We start from the raw sequence: 26048 nt of genomic DNA, 5'->3' as shown, positions 1-26048 counted from the left end.
ATAATCTCCCTTACTTAAAGTCAGCTGACTGTGGACTTTACTCACCTCTACAAAATACGTTCACAGCAGCACGTAGTTTAGTGATTGGCTAACTGGGAACTGTAGCCTCACCAACTTGATATATAATACTGACCATCCCCTTGAGGGTAGAAAGTTCCAGGCAGAGGGACAAGTCAGTGAAGATCCTGAAGGAGCATGTCTAGCCTGTTACTGGAATAGCAAGGGGGCCAGTGTGTCTTGTGTGGAGTGAATGAGACAGAGAATTGTGGGAGACAAAGTCATAAGGATAACTAGAGGCCAGATTTATGTAGGGTCTTTTGAGTTACAGTAAGAAGCTGGGCTCTACTCTCAGGGACATAGACACTGCATTCATTGATATGAACTGAATCATACTTTATGTCTTCACTCTGGGGGCTCTGTTCAGATTAGACTAAAGGGAGCAAAGACAAAATTGATGAGAGGCTAGACTGTATGATCCGTGGTGGTTTGAGAATGCTGTGGAGTTTTCATAGTATCATTATATGTTAAGAATAGAGCGATGAACATATGCTGATGGGCTGGATAAGAGAGATATGAGAAATGTGTAGAAATAAGTGATTCCTATATTTTGGCTGGGGCAACTGGAAGAATTGAGTTGACCTTAACTGAAAAAGGCAAGACTTTAAGAGCTTATGGAGGGGATACCAGGGGCTCAGTTGTGAGTTTGTTGCACATCAGATTCCTATTAGATACGCAAGCTCAGATGACAGATTGGTTGTCTAAATTTCAGAGAAAGGACCCAGATTGAGATTTATCAGTCTGTAGATGTTACCTAAAGCTGCGAGTCTGAATCAGAAAATGGAAAGGAAAGTAAGGCATAGAGTTAGGGTTTTTTTTGGATGTTTTAATGGTTCTTTCTCATTATTTTAAAACTTCTATTGACTTCTGATTGATTTTCAAGGAATTACATTCATTCCATAATACATGAAGAAACAAAAATCACTCATAATCCCACCACTTAGCAGTGAATAATACTAAATCAGGGGGATGTTTCTTCCCAATTTTTCTTATATATTTTGTTTCTTTAATTATTTTGAAATCACCAAATATATAAATTTTACAGCTAGTTATTTTGCTTCAAATTACATTTAATCATTGTCTTTAATGACTGAATAATAGTCTATTGTATATAAATACTTAGCTAATGTTTTTCATTAATCTTCATCTTCCTACTATGTGATGAATATTGCAGCAATGATCATCCTTAAGTATAAGTTTTAATCATCATGTATTATCAAAATGACTTATATAAATTTAGTCACAATTTTCACCTACTCAGTAATTGATAGAGGAGTAGATTATATGTTTTATGGTGTTGTTAATCTGAAATGCTGGTCTATAAATAAAGATCAATATTTTAAAGAGTGTGTTAAGTAATAAAAACACAGAGACCAGAAATGGTGTGTTGTAAATGAAAAGAAATAATCTCATTTCAGCAAACTTAGGCAATCAAAGGTGATTAGAAGAGCCTGTTTACTGCTGCAGGAAGATAGAGTATCTGTGTAATTTAGATGGCCTACTTGCTAGAAATAAATGAGAAAAGCTGCTTAAATATGTGTGTTGCTTAAGATAGGGGAAATGATGTTTAGAAACTTTATTGTCTTCCTATTTCATGAGAAGAAAAGTTCTCAGATATCTTTAAACTTATTCTCCCAAGACATGCATCGAAAGCCTGATTCTCAACACACCAGTTTCTGAGCTTTAACTTACCAAAGAGTCTTCCATCCCTAGTGAGCAATTTCCACTTTAGCAAAATGGCAGAAAATGTCACATTTGACAACTACTCACAGAAGTCAGTTTCACTCAAAAAAGGCTATTTGTGAAAGAAATTCATACACATATTGAATCCTGTTGAAACTTAAAGTGAAATTGCAAACAAAGCTTGAGTTGCTTTAGACCTTTTTACTCTATTGCCCTTTGGTTTTCTATTCAATACATCATTATTGCTCTGGTTTTGTGGAATACTATTTCCATACTCACCTAGCTGCTGGTAACTGTCACCTTGATCCTTGCATAAAAAATACCCAGTCTGTAATGAGACAGTTTAATTTGGTAGTTCATAGAGGAAATCCTTTTTTTTTCAAAATTCGAACTAATATTTTAGATCCTTAGTACAATGGCTTTGGTGTTCTCTCACCAACCAGCAGAACTGCTTTAATGGAACAGTTGTTGAATGAGAGGGGAATAAGCAAAGGATTGCTCCAAAAATAATTTGTTTCCTTAATCCGCTGGTATAAAAAGGGCACATTTCCTTGAAGCTATCAACAATGCTGAGTAAAAACAAATGCAAACTTCATAAATATCTAATTACCAATGGAAACATACCCATGGAAAGTAAGCCTAGAACATTATTTTATTGTAAATATAACTAGACCTGACAAACTCATACATTTAAATAAGCAATCAGGATAAAGAGATATAATTTCTCTAGCAAAATTTTGTTCCGGAGAAATGAAATCATTATGTAGGATGCTCTGTGTGTTGGTCCTCATTAGTTTATCTACCTTGTTAATGATATATCTGGTTTAAAATGAGAAAGCTTCAAAAGTTGTAATTTAATTAAATGTGTGTGCAAACCATCGCAGACAATAAACTTAAACTGAAATAATTTCAAAAAGCTAAGTCAAATGTGTAAACAGGGAAAGATCAAAATAAGTACAATTACCCCAGCAACTAAACTGGGCTTACAGACGAATTGGTATTTTCTTGGGCTTGGATGATAGTCACTTATTAGTTATTAGTGTATTTCAATTCCTTAGCAGATTACTATATAGCACCCACATTTTTATGAAACAAAATTATAAAGCTGTGTTTTTTTATTAAGAAAAAAAGTTTTACTCTCAAAATGAAAACATTTCATTTCTTTTACTAAAATAATTTTGCCCCTTTATTAAGAGGCAATCTTCAACAGGAGAAAGACTCTAGAATTTATTAGCACCGCTATTAAAAGCACAGTAAGGAATGATTTTAATGAAAGAAAGCGCACTATAAAAGGATACAGATTTGAAAATCTGAGCTCAGTTTGTGAATCTATGTGAATCATTTTTTTTCAGTGGGTCAAATTTTTATCATCTATAATGAGGGAATTTTACTTGATACCTTCTAAGTCTCTTTCCAGTTCTCAGGTTTCACAAGAAAATTTTGAAGCTCTTTGTCATTCAAATATCCGATGGTGATGGACTGAGATATGGAAGGTGTTATGGAGATTAAAGAGCTGGGAAATAGGTCAAGGAGCAGAGTCCTTATCTGGAATCTGCCTCACTTATTCACAAGGCTGTTCTGAGACTCAAGGAAAATAATCTATATGTTAGTGTTTTGAACGCTGTGACCCACTATACAAATGCAAGTTATTAGCAGAGCACTTAGTCATCTTTGGAGTCCATAAACATATTTTTATTGGTTAAAAGTGTGTGGAAACTACTCTTTGAGTGTTATTCAGCCATCCAGGTTTGTAGCCCTTGAGAAAGTGAGAAAGTTCAAATAGAATGAGGAACAAAGCTAGGTGGAGATGAATGAAACAATTGGAGTTCAAGTAATGATTCTGGTAACTGTTAACCGTAAAATCTTGAGCAAATTACTTTCCCTTTCCAGACTTTAATATGCTCACCAGAAAGTGAGGATAATAATGTCTACATTACAGAGGTACTGTGACATGCATATGAGAAGATGTATGTGAAAACATCTAGCATAAATCTTGTAGGTGGATGTTTCTTAAATTTTATTGAATTTTCAACTTCTCTCTCACCCTCACCATCTTATTCATTTGTCATAAAGGTCTGTTAAATCTAGTTCATAAATAGCTCTCAAATTTCCCCTTCCTCTTCATTCTCACTGTCAATACGTTAGTTTGCGTCTTCATTATCTATTTTATGAACTGACAAAATGAACTCCTAACAGTTGGCCTTCAGTATTTCTATCTCGTAAAATATTCTCAGCTCTGCTGTCAAAATTACCTTTCTAAACTGAATATATGATCATTCCATTCCTCTGCTTAAAAACTTTAGACACTAGGAAAAAATAACTCATTTATCAGTCAAATTCATCATTTTAGATGTTAGGTTTTTTTTTTTTTTTTGCGATACGCGGGCCTCTCACTGCTGCGGCCTCTCCCGCTGCGGAGCACAGGCCCCGGACGCGCAGGCTCAGCGGCCATGGCCCACGGGCCCAGCCGCTCTGTGGCATGTGGGATCCTCCCGGACCGGGGCAAGAACCCGCGTCCCCTGCATCGGCAGGCGGACCCCCAACCACTGCGCCACCAGGGAAGCCTAGATGTTAGGTTTTTTATACTTGGTCTCAGATTAGCTTTCCAACCTCCGTATTGCTACCTGAGTTTCCAGGCATTCCACTCAATCTATATGAGTACATTCTGCTCTTTCATATAAACATACCTCTACATCTGCCATTTCTTCTGGTGGGAATCTCCTATGTTCTCTCTATAAATCAATCGTATTCTCCATTGTTGTTTTGCCTCCATTGTTGAACCTTTGCTAAAACTCCAAGAAAGATTGCATGCACTTAAAAAAATTTAATATGCTGCTACTGGTGCTTAGATTATATTGCAATTTTTGATTTATATATTTTTCTCTTTGAGCTTCTGTGAGTGAGAGCAATTTGATATGCCTCTTTACAGCCCCCAACATCTCCCTGTGACAACTGCTGCACTGTAGTATCATAGATCTAAAATATTTTTAAAAGGATGAATTAATTCTATGAAATTATTGATGGCATATGATTTCCTGTTATAACTTAGGAACTTTTGCCCGCCGCTGCAGCCTCTCCCACCGCGGAGCACAGGCTCCGGACGTGCAGGCTCAGCGGCCATGGCCCATGGACCCAGCCGCTCCGCGGCATGTGGGATCCTCCCGGACCGGGGCACGAACCCGCGTCCCCACGCCCCGCATCGGCAAGCGGACTCCCAACCACTGCGCCACCAGGGAAGCCCTAACTTAGGAACTTTTTAATAACAGATTTAAGAACCTTTGGCGGAGAGGATAGGCATTTCAAGTCTGACTGAGGGATAATGTGTCAGTTTTAGGAGGTGAGGAAAGACTATACTGGAAGAATCAGAAGAGCATAGAATAATGCTTGATTACTTTCACTGAACAAGACAAAATAAAAAGCAAAAGCAGAATATCTAAAAACCTCTTCTAAAACCTCATATCCTTTCAGCTACCACTTCGTGATTCTCCTTTATGCCTTCCCACTCCACCACTGCAGTTGGGCTTTTGCTATAAACTCATCATCTTGTGGCAATTAATAATTTCTGTGTTATAAACCCAGGACATTTCCATCATTACCTTACACAATGGGCTGATTTTACTATCTTAAAGATTTCCTTTCCTTGGCTTCTCTGACGTTGCATTGTCATGTATTTCTTTTCATCTCTCTGGCCAACATTTCCAAGATTCTTTGCTGACTCCTTCTCTATGTGTTGGCCTAAATAGGGGCTCAAACATGGTCCTATTTTCAAAATTTTTCTTCCGAAGTGATTTTCATTCTACATCTTTACATATCATCTACAAGTAGATGATTGACAAATTCATATCTTTTGCTATGACTTCTCTTCTAAGGTACACTCTAGAATATTCTACTTAGATATCTCTTAGATATCACAAAAAGTAGCACTTCTGAAAGGTGAACTCTTGGTTTGTGTTCCCAAACTTATCTCTATCACCTAGTCCTCCATGTATCCTTAGGGGCAAAACTACCTACCACTTGCCAGGAGTGTAAAACTATCTACACTTTTCCTTTACCTTAACTTGCCTTCTTCAGAACTAAATAATGTTGACTCTAAATTGTGTATCCTCTCTACCTGAGCAGTCAATACTGCCATTTTCCATAGCAGGAGACTTCTAACTAGATCCCAGAATTCTAACCTTTACCCCTATCCACAGCAACCAGAGTGACATTCTTAAATAAGAACCACTTAAATGTCTCTCTACTGCTTAAACATCTTTAGAAAAATCTCCACTTAATGAAGAATAAAAATAATATCTCTTATCGTAGTCTACAATGTCCTCAGTAGCCTTAACACTTCCTCAGTTCTCCAATCTTATCTGATGTTCCTTTCCCTATACCCAGTCACCCATGAACTCTTCCTTGCCTCAGGACCTTTGCAAATACTCTTCCAGGTACTTTCATTAAAGTTAGTCCCCAGCCATCTTGTAAAATGACACTAAAAGAAATATTCATTGATCATCCTAATGAAATCAGTTTTCCTCCTTCATTCAGTACCTCAGCAATGTTCAGATCACTGATCAAATTTTTAATTTATTATAATTTATTTTTCTGTTCACTCTTGAAGACGTAGGCCACATGAAGCTCTAGAAATGGAGTCCACAGTGACTGGAGAGTATATAAGTATGGTATGCATTCTATAACAATTTTGGGATAAATAAATAAGGACAAGTATAAAATGAATACACATACTTGGTTAATATTTTCCTAATTCTGCCCAGTTTATACCTGCAGAAGTTCTCCCACATCATAATGGAAAAGAAAGTAGTGTAGAACATGGATACATACTCATAGAAACCCTGTGAAGTACATACTGTTTTTGTAGAAATTTGTGAAAAATTACGGAAAGAAAGATTCTGTGATTTGCCTGTAGGCTTTTAGGTTAAAGGAGGCATTCAAGTCTACATCATGCATTCTGAACCACAATGCTGTACTACCTTTGAACAAGTCTTTAAGCTCCTTAATTAACTTCAGCAGAATTTCAGGTAAAGGAGGTTCACCAATACCATATGGGATCAAGATCCCACATGAAAATTACTTAAAATTAAAATAGTAAAATTTTATTTAAAATAAATATTTTATTAATTAACTTAAATATAAAATAATTTGCTTGTATTTAACATTAGATATAGGGGAAATTTTTAGAAGCTGTAGTTCTTTTTGCTTTTCCTAGTTGCTTGTATTTGCCAAATTTCTAAAATAACCATCAAAAAGATAGTGTCTACTTTTATTTAACTTTAAAATAAAACTTTTATTTAACTATGTACTACTGATTTGTTCGTTGTTTCTTTTACAGTTTCTGTTAGCTTCCATATAACTACATGTACAGTTGTCAGATGTTTAAAGCAAAAGAACTTAAATCGATGAGACTTTAAAAACATCTGAACATGCTGACTAGTATGGTTATTTCATGTAAAAATAACAAGAAATAAATCTGCCCAATCTAGTTTAGAACAGAGGAAAGCAAACAGCAATAAATATTTTTCTATTTTTTCCAAATAATGAGGATGAAAATGAACACTTCAAAACAAGTGTGTGTGTGTGTATGTGTATGTATATATGCACACACAGAAAACAAGTATGAGTGTATATTTAAATTAAACCTTATCTCTTCAGCATAACAACCAGATTGGCTACTGACTTTAGAGCAAGAATTTTATTGGTACATAAGAGCTATAATATGAATGAAAGTGAAGAATAAAAGTTTGAAGACACATTAATAATCATAGGCTCTGCATGCTCTGAAGATTTAGCCAGGACCCAGTAGGATATGGGGATACTTACAAATATATTCTTTATTGTGAAATCATGAGAAAACTATAACAAAGTATTTGGGACTTCCCTGGTGGCACAGTGGTTAAGACTCCACACTCCCAGTGCAGGGGGCCCGGGTTCGATCCCTAGTCAGGGAACTAGATCCCAAATGCATGCCACAACTAAATGTTCACATGCCACAACTAAGACCCGGCACAACCAGATAAATAAATATTAAAGAAAAAATTATAACAAAATATTGCTAAAAAAAGACTAAATTAAAAGATACTTCTGGAAAAACATTTAGGTTAAATGTGGAGTATAGGTTCCCTTTGTATACATAAAACTATACATATCTTTATATTTAACTATGACACTACTGTAATCAAGAAGAGAAGATGCTAAACAAAGTTGGAATTTCTGTTGAAGTTCCAGACATAACCTGAACCTTCAGGAAGTTCTGGAGGGTAAATTACACCCCACAGTTTATCTGCCTAGAGGAAAAGGAACTGGATTCATAATACCCAAACTGTCAGGATTTGGCTATAGCCACACTGCAGGGGATGAAGCTGGGTTAAAAAAAAAAAAGCATTTCTGGCTTTTCATAAACAGGCAGCTTCAGTGCTCAAGGGCATTCATGTGAAGAAATTTATAAGTGCAAGCTCGTAGCTGCAAAGCCCACAGACACTGGTGGAGGAGCTCTGCCCTGAGAGAATGGTCCAAGGGGATGGGGGTAGGGGAAGAGGGTGCCAACAATGTCCACTGGAAAAATGTTCTAGTAAAATAATAACTTTTTATTTCCTATAACAACTCCACTGCTAACTATAAAATGTGGTTTAATATATGATAGAAGTGATGGAGATGTGAATTGGAAGAGCATTTTAAAATATTGCATTGGAAGAAAAAATACTTAGCCTACATAAAGTAAGGTCAGAATGTCCTCCATAATTTAGGATTGAGATATACATCATTTACATACCTAAAGTCCACATTCTATTGTTGAAGTGCCTGGGTATTGTGTAATATAGATTGATTTAAGCAACTACTAGAAAACCATTGAAGACACAGAGGATTTAGAATATTCTCTGAGTCATTCTGTTTAAGTTGACTAACATACCTTAAGTTGTTTTCAGATATACTTCTAGTCATTGGAACTGTGGGGCTTGGCTGCATTTTTATGAAAATATCCATCTCTTAAGGAAAAACATAAACATTTTTAGTAACTTCATACTAAATATCCTAATTATGGCTTTTCTGAAAGTACAGCATTAAAGCTATTTTAAGTACCAGCCCATGATCTTCATTACATACCAGCAGATGAACCATTATTGTATTTTTCTTACAAAATCATGAAACCATTTATTCAACAAATAATGAATTAATAAGTGCTAACTGTGTGTTAGGCAATGTACTAGGTCATGGAAACTCAGAGATTGATAAGAAATATATTTTGCCCATCATGGAGTTCACAGTTCTTGTGATGATCATTACAGTCTGTAATTTAGCACAGCATTGAAGCATGTAATCAATTGCTGGGAAGGCACTGGTTTTATAGATAGCCATATACTGAATTACTTACAAAAATTTCCCCTGAAGTTTTCTACAAAATATGTTTAAGTTACATTTTAATATTAGGTTTCTACAAAGACAAATTATGTCACATTCAGGCAGGAATAAGTCATTTTAATGAAAACATTATAAAAGAGGTACTTCTTACACTGGGAACTTTAACTTTTATCACAATTTCCAATGTGCCCAATCTGTGAAACGTTTATTTATAATAATGAAGGAATTGTTTAACCAAGGAGTTTATAATACAATAAAGAGATGTAAGAATGTACATACTACATTTAACCAAGGAGTTTACAATACAATGAAAAGATGTAAGAATGTACCATGTAAGAAAGTAAGAATGAAGAGACACTATAAAAATGTTATTTACTATAGAATTTAGTTTATTTTAATCCATGTAAAGTGGGCCCACTATACAAAACAAATTAGAAAAGACAGATAAATATAAAGAAAAAGGTAACATAAATAATAATAATTTTATCACCAGAGATAAATATGCTTAGACTGCTGGTGAAGGTTTTTTAGATTTCTCTTTATACACATATACATATTTTTCCACTAAATTAAGATTATACTCTGCCCATAGTTCACCAGAACGTGATTGTAAATTAGCAATATAATGCGAAAATTACTCTTTATTTATTTATTTTGAAAATTACTCTTTATTTTTAAATGTAGTTCTACATAATCATTTCAAAGGCAGCTATCTGTTCCATTTCAGGAGAAACTTGCATAATCTTCAAAAGCAATTAATCCTTTTGAGTTCTAAGGACTTTTGTTTATTTAGGTTATACAAAATATTACCGATACTCCTTAGAAACACAATTGTAACTGATACTCCTCTCAGTACTATTAATTACTGGCTATTAATTAATAGCCACACTCCTCACACTGTTCCAGTTCTGTTTCATTAATACATATGTCTTAGTTACATATGTCTTATGTATATGTGTATGTATTTTTGAATTACTTATAACTTTTGCTTGAGCATCTTCCTATTTCTTATTGATATTTAAGAGATCTTATTAGTGTTGACACTGAAACTTGTGCTATAGATAATGTGTTATTTAACATCATTTGTATTGCATATGACAATTAATTTGAACATGTAGTTGAAATCATCATTTTATGGTTTCTTAATTTATGCTTTCAGTGTTGTTCTTAGAAGGTCATTTACTAGCCAAGACTGACTTTTATATATATATATATTTTTTTAACTAAAATGTATGATTTTTTTTATAGTTCATACATCTGTTTTTCTTTACAGTAAATAACTTTTGTCAATATCTTTTATAAAAATATCCGCTTTTTTCTACCCAAATGAAATAACTTCTCATACTAGCATAGTACAGCTTTGGAGATTTCCCATCTTGTTTTTCTTGTATATATAAAACTTTATTTTTAAAACTTGTGATTTATTCTTTTATTCTCATTATATGTTTTTTCTCATTTTCCTAGCTATTTTTGTTTGGTTTATTTTAGGTAAATAATCACATGATCTAAAAATAGTGTCAGATTTCCCTTTTCTATTTCTAATATGTACTTTTTCCGCACCCCGCCCCCTTTGCATCATTTATTTCAGGGTCAAGCATTTATTTAAAAAAATGCTAAATAGTAATAATGTGAACAAGCATTTTAATAATTCATGATTTAAGGGAGATGCCTCAATCATTTCACCATTAATGTGCTTCCTGTTAATTTCAGATTACTTTATTATGCAATTAACTAAAGCATGATTTAATATCCAGTAAACTATAACCACTGTAACTGGAGTTCTGCTATAAATTTTCAGTCACCTATTTTAAGTAGTAACAAACATGATTAACATTTGTTGAACACTTACATGTTACAAGCATAGTTATAAGCACTTACATATATTTATATTTAATTTTCATAGTAAAGTTATTATATAGATAATGCTGAGACTAAAAGACATGGGAGCTGGGATTTGAGCTCAAGTTGTATGTGTTCAAAGCTCTTATAAAATTGATATGCTGCGTATCAGTGACTGGTGAAACCCTAATTAATCTGTAATTAAATGGGAAAAAAACTACCATGTTCTGATCAGTATTCCTAAGGGGAATATTGAGGGGAAAATGAATTCTATTTCAGATGTGCTGAATTTGAGCATCTCTGGGATATGGAAGTGAACTCAAGTGAACAGTAATATATACACTAGTTTGATTCTCAGAGAAAAATCCCAGCTGTTGTATTAGTCAGGGCTCAGTTGGTTTACCTGGGTGAGCATTTTCCAAGTTGAGTCATGTTACAATTTGACCCTCGTGGTAGGTCTTGTGGCCCGGAGGGTAAGTGGAGAGAGATACTGGGGAAGGCCAAAGCAATTCCTTGTAAGGCACCTGTTTTATTTATCTTTCTCAAGTAAGAGAAGAGATTTCTTATTCAGCAAATGAGGAGGGATTGGGAACTGGACCACTTCTTTAGGCACAGAGAGTTTGAGGGGATGTGGACCTCCCAAATTCTCAAGTGGATCTTGCCACTCTGAATGTCAGGGTTCCTTCCACTCATTGTTTATCATGGTCCTGATTTTGACAAAGGAGTCTTGTTTAGGATGACAGCTTTCTCTAAAGTTTTACCACTCTTACAATTAAGTCTGTTTTACTTTTTCAGCTTTATCTGCCCTGGAACTTTAGGAAGACAGAGTCATTAACTGCTCTTAAAATTTTTAGGTACTTAAAGAGTTGTTTTAAATCCTAAACAGTCAAAAATTTTAAGTAAAGGCCATGGTCTCTTTGGAAATATTGATATATTCCCTGCAGAAATTTCTGAAGCTATTAATAAATTTATTTTAGATCAATTCCACATGCCAGTGACCACTTGGATGACTTTGTTCTCCACTACTTTATTTTTCTGCTTTCTTAATTCTATAACACTTTTTCTCAAAAGGAACTACTTTGTGACTATCTGGAAAAATAGGGGAGTATAGCTATATTCTTAATCTCAACATTGACAAGAGAAATTTTGCTGTGCCTTTATTTATTTATTTTTATTTTTATTTATTTATTTTTTTAGTGGTACGCGGGCCTCTCACTGCTGCAGCCTCTCCCGCCGCAGAGCACAGGCTCCGGACGTGCAGGCTCAGCGGCCACGGCTCACGGGCCCAGCCGCTCCGCGGCATGCGGGATCCTCCTGGACCGGGGCACGAGCCCGTGTGCCCTGCATCGGCAGATGGACTCTCAACCACTGTGCCACCAGGTAAGCCCTACTGTGCCTTTATTGATCAAAGTATTTTAACATCCTGTTTCTTACTGTTGGAATCTAGCAGTAGTCTGCTTTGTAACTTTGTAAGGTCATTTTCATTTCTGCTTTGAAAACCCAGCCGACTTTTCTTCTGTCAGCTCTTTCTTGTAATAATGTGGTAAACACAGGCTTTCCCAACCACCATACTCTACCTTCTGTGAATATTTTTTTGTCCCATTTCCTTTACTGGAGCTACAAATTTTTTAGGCAAAAGTTTGCCTTCAAACTTATTACAGGTAGTACTTTACCAAATGGCTTGCTATAACATACACCAGATCTCCGTCTTTCCAGCTTCAGATATGTTTCCTCATTATCCACTACCAGTCACTAAACCAATATCACAGATATTAGGGTTTTTTTAATGTTCTTATTATAGTAATAACCCACCGCAAATGTCAATTTCTGTATTTGTCATGGTAGAATAGGCCATGCTGTGGGAGCATTCAATCCAAAGATATCAGTGGCTTACTATGATAAGACTTTGTCTTGTTGACATCACAGGCAGATTTCACTCAAGTGGTTCTGCACCATCTTGAAACTGAGACCTTGCACCCAGGATCTCTGAGAATGTTGTGGCAGAGGACGAGAGAGGTAGAGGAGGCATACTGGTTCTATTAGATAGAACTAATCATATTGTACCAACCTAAACCTGAAATAGATAATAAATAGAACATGAAAATTTGTTGAGGGTTAACTATCTATGCTACACCTCTTTTTATTTGGCCTCCTGTGATTAGCAAACAGTTCAAAGCCAGAGAACGAGAATAAAGTTTCCAGAAAAATCTACATATTTTCTTTTCCCAGTGCACAACATCTGGGGTAAATGACTGTGAGTCTCCTTGGGGGTAAGCTGGAAAGAAGATTTACAGCTTAGTATTTTAGTAGTGTCATAGAATTCTGACTTAGGGAGCTGGGCCATCTCTATTTTTAAGATAGCTGGAAATGAAAAGTAGCTCAGATTGGGGTCTGGTTGAGAGGCTCAGAATCTTCATTGTGATGAGGAAGTGAAAGTCTCTGTTTAAAGACCAAAATATAGGTATAGGTGCTATACCTATATTAGCATATAAGTAAGCTGTCCATCTATTTAAGACAAAGGTGGATCACAACAATATGAGGTCATTAAAAGATCTTTAAGAGAAAGAGAAATATCGTATGATATCGCTTATATGAGGAATCTAAAAAAAAATGATACAAATGAGCTTATTTACAAAACAGAAACAGACTCACAGACTTAGAGAATTAATTTATGATTACGGGGTGGGGAAGGTTGGGGGAGAGGGATAGTTAGGGAGTTTGGGATTGACATGTACACACTGCTATATTTAAAATGGATAACCAACAAGGACCTACTGTAGAACTCAGGGAACTCTGCTCAATATTAGGTAACAACCTAAATGGGAATAGAACTTGAAAAAGAATAGATCCATGTATATGTAAAAAAATCAATAAAGGTCTTCAAGCTAGAGAGGGCTAACCTCCTGCAACTCAAGAGGAAGGCTGGTGCTGCTTTGCCAACAAAGGCTCAATGGGGTTTCTGAGCTCAAGGTACCTAGAATCCAGCAAAGATAACATTCCTGTTATCAGATCCATTTTCCAGATGGTCCCCTAATTTTTAATGTAAGCGATCTGATTATAAGAATTCAATGTATATTATAATCTGCATATAATCTACATACATACAATATTATAACTTGCAGGATCAAAATGTGCATCTCGTATTTTGTTATATCAGGTTTATCAAGATAAAAACATAACAACTAATCTCAAATGCCCATCTTTAAAGGTCTGTTCCCTAGAACCACTCTTGGTAAGAAACTGTATAATCAGAGTTTAGGGGTGGAGAAGAGAAACCACTCTATGCATTCCCATCAATAAGAAATGTAATAGAGGGAGGGAAGTGCTTACTGACTTGCTGGAGGGACAGGAGGAACAGAAGTTGGATACGGCTGCCAGTAGAACTTTAAGTCATGCCACTGCAATCTGCATGGAACATACCAGCAAGTTGTTGATGACACCCAGAGTTTAGAAGCTGCAGAAAACATTGGCTGCAGTCAAAGCTGCTGTACAATCCTAAACAGCTGAATGGCAGAGGAACATGAAGACTGGCCAGTCTCTGACAATACCCATGTTTGCCAAAAACCCATGCAGACACTGCCAGAGGCAGAAGCTCATTTTGCTTCTGTGTTCTAAATTTAAGTAAGTACATCTCACTGGCAGACTGTAAACAACATCCAAAAACCCAGGGGGTACACAGAATGGAATAAATCCAGATTGCAAGTAAGCCCCAACGAGCAAAGTGTCAACATATTTTAGAGAAGTCAGAATTGGAGGAGTCATTTGTATGCTATGGAATTAGTACCAAGGCCATTGGTGACATTAGCCAGAACGATTTTAGTGGATGCATGGGTGGGAAAACCAAGGTTCAATAATGAGCTGCAGGTGACAGAAGGTTCCTTGGGAAGAGATGATCACTTAAGAGACTGCCCTGATGGGAGAGCGAGAAGGTACTTAGTAGTTCAATGGGACATGAAATTGAGTCAAAGTGGGTTTTTCTGGGGGGGCTGCCTTGTATTCTTCCTTTCTTCTTCCCTTCCCTTCTCTATCATATAAAGTAGGAAGGACATTTGGAAATATTATGTGATAAAAGAGCTAGTGAGCTTGTGAGAAAAGAGAGAAGTTCAAGAACCTCTGGAGGGAAAGGATAGTTGAGAGAGCAGTGTCTCTGAGGAATTTGAAAGGATAACATTTAACAGTGAAGTTAGAAGAGAAGATGAACTTTTGCTTTTTTCTGAGTTGTGCTGCTCATCTCTGCCATCTTGTTCTGCTCTAGGAATTACTTTGTCTTGAGTTCTGTTAGTAGGAAGAGTTCTGGCTCACTTTGCCTTTCAGCGACACAGAACTATTCTCAGGTTGAGTTCCAGCTAAAAAGAAAAAAAGGTTTCATAATTATGTAGGATTCAGTGTATTATGTGGGACTCCAGTGTTTAATTATCAATCATCCCACTTGTCTCCATTCCTTCTATCACATGGTTTTCTCCAACACTTATGATGGTCAGTTTTAATTCTTTTTCTTACTGTTTTCCTATTTTGAGTCTACTATTTTGCAGGTTAGAATAATATTCTAGCTCTAGGCTATAATATGCTACTATAAAGACTATAACTTTTCATAAATACAATTCTTTATTTCAATCAACACCTAGATCCTAATCCCTTTAATATAGGTTTTTCTTATAGATTCTCTGCAACTACTAAAAATTGATGGATCAGAGAATTAAAGTTTGATTTTATAACTATATGTAAGAGAGTATCTGAAACCAGTCTTTCTCTTCAATTCATAGTAAAAAAGTATCTATGTGCAAATAGTAATGGCTATCAGCAAACAGTTCATTTTCTAATGTATTTTATGAAGTTTATACTCATTTCTAAATAGGCCTTTTTCAGTGTCATGATTCCCAGAAATGTTTACGTAGCTACAGTTTCTTCATAAAAATAATAGTCTGGGGTTGTGAAAAGCCATCTGGGCTGGCATCAGGGACTTTCTGGCTGTGTCCATAACTACCTCTCTGACCCCAAGCTTATCACTTTATTTCTTTGGAATTCAGTTTCCCACTCCTTAAATGATAATAATATCTACTTGATCTTCCTTAAATGTAGGTTATTGGTATGGGAAGTAAAGTAAATTTGTGATTCAGGTCCCTAGACAAAACTCACTGTCAGTTTCATCCATGTAAAAGAAAATTAAACCATCATCAGGTCATGAGCTGAAAGAAAATGTCTTTCTGGGTTACTGGAAAGATGGAGACAGATATTGTCTTGTGACACCTGGGACTGACTTTGCTGTCTCTCTGGATGAGAATGTGGCCCGGTTGATATTACATTGGCCTCAGATACACGAAAGCCTGATGTTTGTAAATCTTTAAATGAAAGTAACATACGTTGTGAGTATCATTTCTTCTCATATAATGTTCTAAGCCCTGATGACAGTGTAAAACTAAGATTATGTTGTTTTCTCAACTCTGGTAAATTCTCTCTGTGGGGAAGATCAGCAGCAGCTATGCACATAGTTAGGGAACATGACCACCAGGGACAAGCAGCTTCAATCATTAATATATTTTCTGCTTTATGTCATCACCATACCACCTTTATTTATTTTGTAATCCTTGGCTAAATAAATTGGCTATAGTTGTGTTTGTTTTCTTCCTGCCAAAATGCAACTTACTTAAATGTTGCAATCAGAAGTGATATAACAATGACATCATAGAAATATACTTTGAAAAATTAAAAAGTGCTTATATATTGAAGGCAAACCATAGACTTTTAGAACTGAATGATATTTAAGAAAAATCCAGAGGTTGGTTCTTTATTATGTTTGTATGTTCTGTATGATGTTCGTGTCGGAAAGCATTAGCTGTTTTCTGATAATTATGAACCTCTGTTTCTCACCTGTCAATTGAGTAGCTCAGGGAACATGACCTAGAATGTCCCTTTTAGGTGTATATCTTGAGAATTAATGATGTAAAGATGGAGCAGTGGCTTGGACTTGTTCATTTCTTTTGATACGATTTCAGAACTCAGTGCTTGGGGGCCTCAAGGTGGATCGTTAGGGATGCAGTGTATTCCCTTCTGGCCTGGAGACCCCCCTTTTCTAGTTCTCACCTCTGTTCATGGGAGACCCCAAAGATTTCAGAGTCCTGTCAAAATCAGCCTGTTCCACTGGTCCCTCAAACTCAGAGTCACTGTAGAGAATCTAGGAATTGACGGGCTATTATGTGACTAGAAGGCACAGATGCACTCAATGACATCACCAAAGCACTCTGAGTAGGCAGACTCTCAGAGCAGGACTCGTCATGACAGGGATAAATTTGAAGAACTTTTAGTGAAGGTTTGGAGCCTACTCTAGGAGAATCAAGATTTTTTTGACAGATGTGAGGACATGAGAAATTCTGAATTCAAAATAGAAATCATACCCAAATTAACTCCACACACTGCGTGTTGGCAAATGCTTGTCCTAGGAAATTGTTCAAGCTAATTTGATTTAAATATGTCCATTAGTTCTCCCACACCAGTGGTTCAGTTATGATTTGAATTAAAGTGCTCCTCTGTTAATGGATACACAGAACATTTGGATTTAATATTTCCTTATTCTTCCTGTACCTGTGCAAAAATGCTGAGTGTTATTATGGGATGTTGCTGTGTCCCCTGAGGGTGGCAAGATGCTATGGAGTGCTCTATGTGTTATGTACATTTTTTTCCCTGTGAAAAATTATTTAAGTATATGATCCAACTTAATAGCAAATTTTTCTGCATGTAGAATACAAAATGAATCTTTATGTTGAAAATCAACATTTAATAAATATATTTTTGGCAATGATATGCATTAATATTGCTATGAACTTATGAAATGAGAAAAAGTCAAGTTATTTTACACATATTAACTGTGTGCTTTAACAGTTTTATGCTATTTCTATCTCCTCTTATTTAATTAATTTATTTAGGGTTACTCATGTCTAGTTTATTTATATTTTTATGTGCCACAAATTTCCTTCATTTTATATTTGAAGATAACATAAGTTAAAAAACAGAGTGACAGTGCTACAACATTGAATAGGGGAGAAATTTTTAAATCATAAATACAGAGACATATTTGAAGATTTTAAAAATAGGAATAATTATTCTACCTCTAAATAACTAGAAATTAATAATCTCCATTTGGGTTGGCAATTTTTGAGATCTATTAAAGAAACTAGAGTAACATAATTAACTGTCACTTGCCAATATTTTTGAGTTGTGTGTAAAGTCAACTGAACATATAAAACATATTTTCACCTGCTGTTGAATTTTTATTGTTCTGAGCCTGTAGTAAATGTAAGTCTGCTATGCTTAAGGGTATAATTTTGTGCAGGAAACCACAATAGGGTCTGGGAATAATTGCCACAAAGATTAAGATTAAAAGATAAAGTTAGCAAAAATCTTTTGATATTTCGATAAAAATCTGTTCTCTAGAAGAAAAATTCTAATTATTTCTTAAATGATAAAATCAATGTTGGAGGAAATGCTATACATTTCATTTTGTTGTAGAGTCAAGCAACTTTTCTACTTCTATATCTTTTTTTTAAACATCTTTATTGGAGTATAATTGCTTTACAATGGTGTGTTAGTTTCTGCTGTATAACAAAGTGATTCAGTTATACATATATCCCCATATCGCCTCCCTCTTGCGTCTCCCTCCCAACCTCCCTAGGCCACCCCTCTAGTTGGTCATAAAGCACCAAGCTCATCTCTCTGTGCTATGCAGCTGCTTCCCACTAGCATTTGGTAGTATATATATGTCAGTGCTACTCTCTCACTTCATCCCAGCTTACACTTCCCCCTCCATGTGGCCTCAAGTCCATTCCCTACGTCTGTGTCTTCATTCCTGTCCCACCCCAGGTTCGTCAGAACCATTTTTTTTTAAAATACCATATATATGTGTTAGCATATGGTATTGTTTTTCTCTTTCTGACGTATGTCACTCTGTATGACACACTCTAGGTACATCCACCTAACCACAAAAAACTCAGTTTCATTTTGTTTTATGGCTGAGTAATACTCCATTGTATATATATGCCACATCTTATTTATGTCTGTTGATGGACACTTAGGTTGCTTCCATGTCCTGGCTATTGTAAATAGAGCTGCAGTGAACATTGTGGTACATGACTCTTTTTGAATTATGGTTTTCTCAGGGTATATGTCCAGTAGTTGGACTGCTGGGTCATACGGTAGTAATATTTTTAGTTTTTTAAGGAACCTCCATACTGTTCTCCATAGTGGCTGTATCAACTTACATTCCCACCAACAGTGCAAGAGGGTTCTCTTTTCTCCACACCCTCTCCAGCATTTATCGTTTGTAGATTTTTTGATGATGGCCGTTCTGACCGGTGTGAGGTGATACCTCATTGTAGTTTTGATGTGCATTTCTCTAATGATCAGTGATGTTGAGCATTCTTTCATGTGTTTGTTGGAAATCTGTATATCTTCTTTGGAGAAATGTCTATTTAGGACTTCTGCCCATTTTGGGATTGGTTTTTTTTGTTTTTTTGATATTCAGCTGCATGAGCTGCTTGTAAATTTTGGAGATTAATCCATTGTCAGTTGCTTCATTTGCAAATATTTTCTCGCATTCTGAGGGTTGTCATTTCGTCTTGTTTATGGTTTCCTTTGCTGTGCAAAAGCTTTTAAGTTTCATTAGGTCCCATTTGTTTATTTTTGTTTTTATTTCCATTTCTCCAGGAGGTGGATCAAAAACGATCTTGCTGTGATTTATGTCATAGAGTGTTCGCCTATATTTTGCTCTATGAGTGTTAAAGTGTCAGGCCTCACATTTAGGTCTTTAATCCATTTTAAGTTTATTTTTGTGTATGGTGTTTGGGAGTGTTCTAATTTCATTCTTTTACGTGTAGCTGTCCACTTGTCCCAGCACCACTTATTGAAAGGCTGTCTGTTCTCCATTGTATATTGTTGCCTCCTTTGTCAAAGATAAGGTGACCATATGTGTGTGGGTTTATCTCTGGGCTTTCTATCCTGTTCGATTGATCTATATTTCTGTTTTTGTGCTAGTACCATACTGTCTTGATTACTGTAGGTGTAGTATAGTCTGAAGACAGGGAGCCTGATTCCTCCAACTCCATTTTTCTTTCTCAAGATTGCTTTGGTTATTCGGGGTCTTTTGTGTTTCCACACAAATTGTGAAATTTTTTGTTCTAGTTCTGTGAAAAATGCCATTGGTAGTTTGGTAGGGATTACATTGAATCTGTAGATTGCTTTGGGTAGTATCATCATTTTCACAATGTTGATTCTTCCAATCCAAGAACATCGTATATCTCTCTCTGTCTGTTTGTATCGTCTTTAATTTCTTTCATCAGTGTCTTATAATTTTCTGCATACAGGTCTCTTGTCTCCTTAGGTAGGTTTATTGCTAGGTGTTTTATTCCTTTTGTTACAGTGGTAAATGGGAGTGTTTCCTTAATTTCTCTTTCAGATTTTTCATCATTAGTGCATAGGAATGCAAGAGTTTTCAGTGCATTAATTTTGTATCCTGCTGCTTTACCAAATTCATTGATTAGCTCTAGTAGTTTTCTGGTAGCGTCTTTAGGATTCTCTATGTATAGTATCAAGTCATCTGCAAACAGCGACAGTTTAACTTCTTTTCTGATTTAGAGTCCTTTCATTTATTTTTCTTCTCTGATTGCTGTGGCTAAAACTTCCAAAACTATGTGGAATAATAGTGGTGAGAGTGGGCCACCTTGTCTTGTTCCTGATCTTAGAGGAAATGGTTTCAGTTTTTCACCGTTAAGAATGATGTTGGCTGTGGGTTTGTCGTATATGACCTTTATTATGTTGAGGTAAGTTCCCTCTATGCCTAGTTTCTGGAGGGTTTTTATCATAAATGGGTGTTGAATTTTGTCAAAAGATTTTTCTGCATCTATTGAGAATATCATATGGTTTTTATCCTTCAATTTGCTAATATAGTGTATCAAATTGATTTGTGTATATTGAAGAATCCTTGCATTCTGGGATAAACCCCAGTTGATCATCGTGTATTATCCTTTTAATGTGCTGTTGGATTCCGTTTGCTAGTATTCTGTTGAGGTTTTATGCATCTATGTTTATCATTGATTTTGGCCTATAGTTTTCTTTTTGTGTGATATCTTTGGTTTTGGTATCAGCGTGATGGTGGCCTGGTAGAATGAGTTTGGGAGTGTTCCTCCCTCTGCTATATTTTGGGAGAGTTTGAGAAGCATAGGTGTTAGCTCTTCTGTAAATGTTTGATAGTATTTGCCTGTGAAGCCATGTGTTCCTGGGCTTTTGTTGGAAGATTTTTAATCACAGTTTCAATTTCAGTGCTTGTGATTGGTCTGTTTATATTTTCTATTTCTTCCTGGTTCAATCTCAGAAGGTTGTGCTTTTCTAAGAATTTGTCCATTCCTTCCAGGTTGTCCATTTTATTGGCATATAGTTGCTTGTAGCAACCTCTCATGATCCTTTGTATTTCTGCAGTGTCAGTTGTTACTTTCCTTTTTCAGTTCTAATTCTGTTTATTTGAGTCTTTTCCCTTTTTTTCTTGATGAGACTTGCTAATGGGTTATCAATTTTGTGTATCTTCTCAAAGAACCAGCTTTAGTTTTATTGACTTTTGCTATTGTTTTCTTCATTTCTTTTTCATTTATTTCTGATCTGATCTTTATGATTTCTTTCCTTCTACCTTGGGTTTTTTCTGGTTTTCTTTCTCTAATTGCTCTAGGTGTAAGGTTAGGTTGTTTATTTGAGACATTTCTTGTTTCTTGAGGTAGGATTGTATTGCTATAAACTTTCTTCTTAGAACTACTTTTGCTGCATCCCATAGGTTTTGGGTAGTTGTGTTTTCATTGTCAGTTGTCCCTAGGTATTTTTTTATTTCTTCAGTGATATCTTGGTTATTTAGTAGTGTATTTTTTAGCCTCTGTGTGTTTGTATTTTTTACAGCTTTTTTCCTGTAATTGATATCTAGTCTCATAGCATTGTGGTCAGAAAAGATATCTGATACAATTTCAATATTCTTAAATTTACCAAGGCTTGATTTGTGACCCAAGGTATGGTCTATCCTGGAGAATGTTTCATGAGCTCTTGAGAAGAAAATGTATTTTGTTGTTATTGGATAGAATGTCCTATAAATATCAATTAATTCCATCTTGTTTAATGTGTCATTTAAAGCTTGTGTTTTCATATTTATATTCATTTTGAGTGATCTGTCCATTGGTGAAAGTGGGGTGTTAAAGTCCCCTACTTTGATTGTGTTACTGTTGATTTCCCCTTTTATGGCTGTTAACATTTGCCTTATGTATTGAGGTGTTCCCATGTTGGGTGCATAAATATTTACAGTTGTTATATCTTCTTGGATCGATCCCTTGATCATTATGTAGTGTCCTTCTCTGTCTCATGTAATAGTCTTTATTTTAAAGTCTATCTTGTCTGATATGAGAATTGCTACTCCAGCTTTCTTTTGATTTTCATTTCCATGGAATATCTTTTTCCATCCCCTCACTTTCAGTCTGTATGTGTCCCTAGGTCTGAAGTGGGTCTCTTGTAGGCAGCATATATACAGATCTTGTTTTTGTATCCATTCAGCCAGTCTATGTCTTTTGGTTGGAAACATTTAATCCATTTATATTTAAGGCAATTATCGATATGTATGTTCCTATTACCATTTTCTTAATTGTTTTGCATTTGCTTTTATAGGTCTTTTCCTTTTCTTGTGCTTCCTGCTGAAAGAAGTTCCTTTCGCATTTGCTGTAAAGCTGGTTTGGTGGTGCTGAATTCTCTTAACTTTTTCTTATCTGTAAAGGTTTTAATTTCTCCATCAAATCTGAGTAAGATCCTTGCTGAGTAGAGTAATCTTGGTTGTAGGTTTTTCCCTTTCATCACTCTAAATATGTCCTGCTACTCTCTTCTGGCTTGCAGAGTTTCTGCTGAAAGTCAGCTGTTAATCTTAAGGGCATTCCCTTGTATGCTATTTGTTGCTTTTCCCTTGCTGCTTTTTATATATTTTTTTGTATTTAATTTTTGATTGATTAACATGTGTCTTGGAGTGTTTCTCCTTGGATTTATCCTGTATGGGACTCTCTGTGCTTCCTGTAATTGATTATTTCCTTTGCCATGTTAAGGAAGTTTTCAACTGTAATCTCTTCAAATATTTACTCAGACACTTTCTTTTTCTCTTCTTATTCTTGGACCCCTATAGTTTGAATATTGCTGCATTTAATATTGTCCCGGAGGTCTCTGAGACTGTCCTTCATTCTTTTCATTCTTTTTTCTTTATTCTTCTCTGCAGTAGTTATTTCCACTATTTTATCTTCCAGGTCACTTATCCGTTCTTCTGGCTCAGTTATTCTGCTATTGATTCCTTCTAGAGAATTTTTCATTTCATTTATTGTGTTGTTCCTCATTGTTTATTTGCTTTTTAGTTCTTCCAGGTCCTTGTTAAATGTTTCTTGTATTTTCTTCATTCTACTTCCAAGATTTTGGATCATCTTTACTATCATTACTCTGAATATTTTTTCAGGTAGACTGCCTATTTCCTCTTCATTTGTTTGGTCTGGTGGGTTTTTACCTTGCTCCTTCATCTTCTGCTTATTTCTCTGTCTTATCATTTTGTTTAACTTACTGTGTTTGGGATCTCCTTTTCACAGGCTGCAGGTTTATAGTTCCCGTTTGTTTTGTTGTCTGCTGCCAGTGGGTGAGATTGTTGCAATGGCTTGTGTAGGCTTCCTGGTAGAGGGGACTGTTGCTTGTATTCTGGTGGGTGGGGCTGGATCTTGTTTTTCTGGCAGGCAGGGCTGTGTCCGGTGATGTGTTTTGGGGTGTCTGTGAACCTAGTATGATTTTAGCCAGCCTCTCTGCTAATAGGTGGGGTTGTGTTCCTGTCTTGCTTGGCATGGGGCATCCAGCACTGAAGCTTGCTGGCCATTGGTTGGAGCTGGGTCTTAGCGTTGAGACAGAGATCTCTGAGAGAGTCCTCGCTGACTGATATTACATGGGGCCCTGAGGTGTCTGGTGGTCCAGTGTCCTGAGCTCAGCTTTCCCACCTCAGAGGCTCAGGCCTGACACCTTGCTGGTATACCAAGCCCCGGTCATCCACACCACTCAGAAGAAAAGGGAGAAAAAAAGAAAGAAAAGAATGATAATAAAAAAGGAATAAATTTTAAAAATTATTAAAATAAAAAATAATAATAATTTAAAAAAAGAAGAGAGCAACCAAACCAATAAACAAATCCACCAGTGATAACAAGCACTGAAAACTATACTACGCTAAACATTAAAAATCAGAAACAAATCAGTTGCAACCAGCAAACCTCAAGTCTACAGTTGCTCCCAAAATCCACCTCCTTAATTCTGGGATGATTCTTTGTCCATTCAGGTATTCCAGAGATGCAGCGTGCATCGAGTTAATTGTGGGGATTTAATCTGCTGCTCCTGAGGCTACTGGGAGAAATTTCCCTTTCTCTTCTTTGTTCACACAGCTCCTGGGGTTCATCTTTGGTTTTGGCCCCACCTCTGCATGTAGGTTGCCCTCAGGCTTCTGTTCCCACCCAGAGAGGATGGGGTTAAAGCAGCAGCTGATTAGGGGGGTCTGGCTCACTTAGGCCAAGGGGTGGGAGGGGGTACAGAATTCAGGGTGAGCCTGAGGAGGGAGAGGCTGGTGTGAGATTGCAACAGACTGAAGCACACCGTGTGTTCTTTCTGGGGAAGTTGTCCCTGGATCATTGGAGTCTGGCAGTGGCAGGCTGCACAGGCTCCTGTGGGGTGTGGATAGTGACCTGTGCTCGTACACAGGCTTCTTGCTGGCTGCAGGAACAGCGTTAGCATTTCATACCCATCTCTGGGATCTGAGCTGATAGCCGTGGCTTGTGCCCGTTTCTGGAGTTCATTTAGGCAGTGCTCTGCCTTCTGTGGGCAGACAGGGAAGGAATCCCCTCTCCTCATGCACCCCGAAACAGTGGTCTCTTGCCTCTTAGGCAGGTCCAGACTTTTCCCCAGACTCCCTCCTGGCTAGCTATGGTGCATTAGCCCCCTTCAGGCTTCAGGGTTGGCATTAGCCAACCCCAGTCTTCTCCCTGGAATCTGACCTCCAAAGCCCGAGCCTCAGCTCCCGGCCCCCACCCACCCCAGTGGATGAGCAGACAAGCCTCTCAGGGTGGTGAGTGCTGGTTGGTACTGATACTCTGTGCAGGAATCTCTCCACTTTGCCCTCTGCACCCCTGTTGCTGCACTTTCCTCCAAGGCTCTGAAGCTTCTTCCCCCCACCCCGCCCACCCCCCCATCTCCACCAGTGAAGGGGCTTCCTAGTGTATGGAAATGTTTCCTCCTTCCCAGCTCCCTCCCAAAGGTGCAGGTCCCATCCCTATTTTTTTGTCTCTGTTTTTTCTTTTGCTCTACCCAGGTACTTGGGGGAGTTTCTTGCCTTTTGGGAAGTCTGAGGTCTTCTGCCAGCATTCTGTGGGTGTTCTGTAGGAGTTGTTCCACATGTAGATGTATTTTTGATGTATTTGTGGGGAGGAAAGTGGTCACCACATCTTACTCTGCCATCTTGAGGTCCCCCTCTGTCCTTTTAATAGATGCCTAAATACAAGAAGAAGATATTAAATGGATTTAAAAAGGAAGATCACATTGATTTTTGATCAGGGAATGAAATGATTCCAGAATTTTTATAGTAATTTCCTTAGACTGAATATTGGGAAACATTTTTCTTGCTTTTCTCAAAATATTTTTCTTGCACTTTCTGAGCACATTGCTATTTTAAATCTATTTTTGTATTTGCTGTTAGTTTAGAAGTACTTGAAAAATCAGACAATACTTACTTATAGACAAATTAGCATTTATAAGAATGTATGCTCCGTGAGTATAGAGTGTGTAAGTTTAAATTGTACCTTTGATCCTGAACACATCCCTTAAACTTTCTGTCTTAATTTTTATCCTCCATAAATTTGGGATAATCATAAGCACCCCGTGGTATTTTTTGTGAAGATTAAACTCATTCCTAAAAAAGATTTTAACACAGTTCTTTGTAGACAGTAAGATTTAAAGAAATATTAATACTATTATAATCAGAGTTTGTGGTATGTAGTTCTTATTTGATATTTATCTGTTGAAGAATAATAAAGAAAATACAA

The sequence above is a fragment of the Aethalodelphis obliquidens genome, unplaced genomic scaffold, assembly GCF_003676395.1.
Source record: "Aethalodelphis obliquidens isolate GAN/ISIS:26980383/991018 unplaced genomic scaffold, ASM367639v1 scaffold24, whole genome shotgun sequence".
NCBI classification, from domain to species: Eukaryota; Metazoa; Chordata; class Mammalia; order Artiodactyla; family Delphinidae; genus Aethalodelphis; species Aethalodelphis obliquidens.
The sequence above is the reverse complement of the archived record's forward strand: the minus strand, read 5'-3'. Positions refer to the sequence as shown.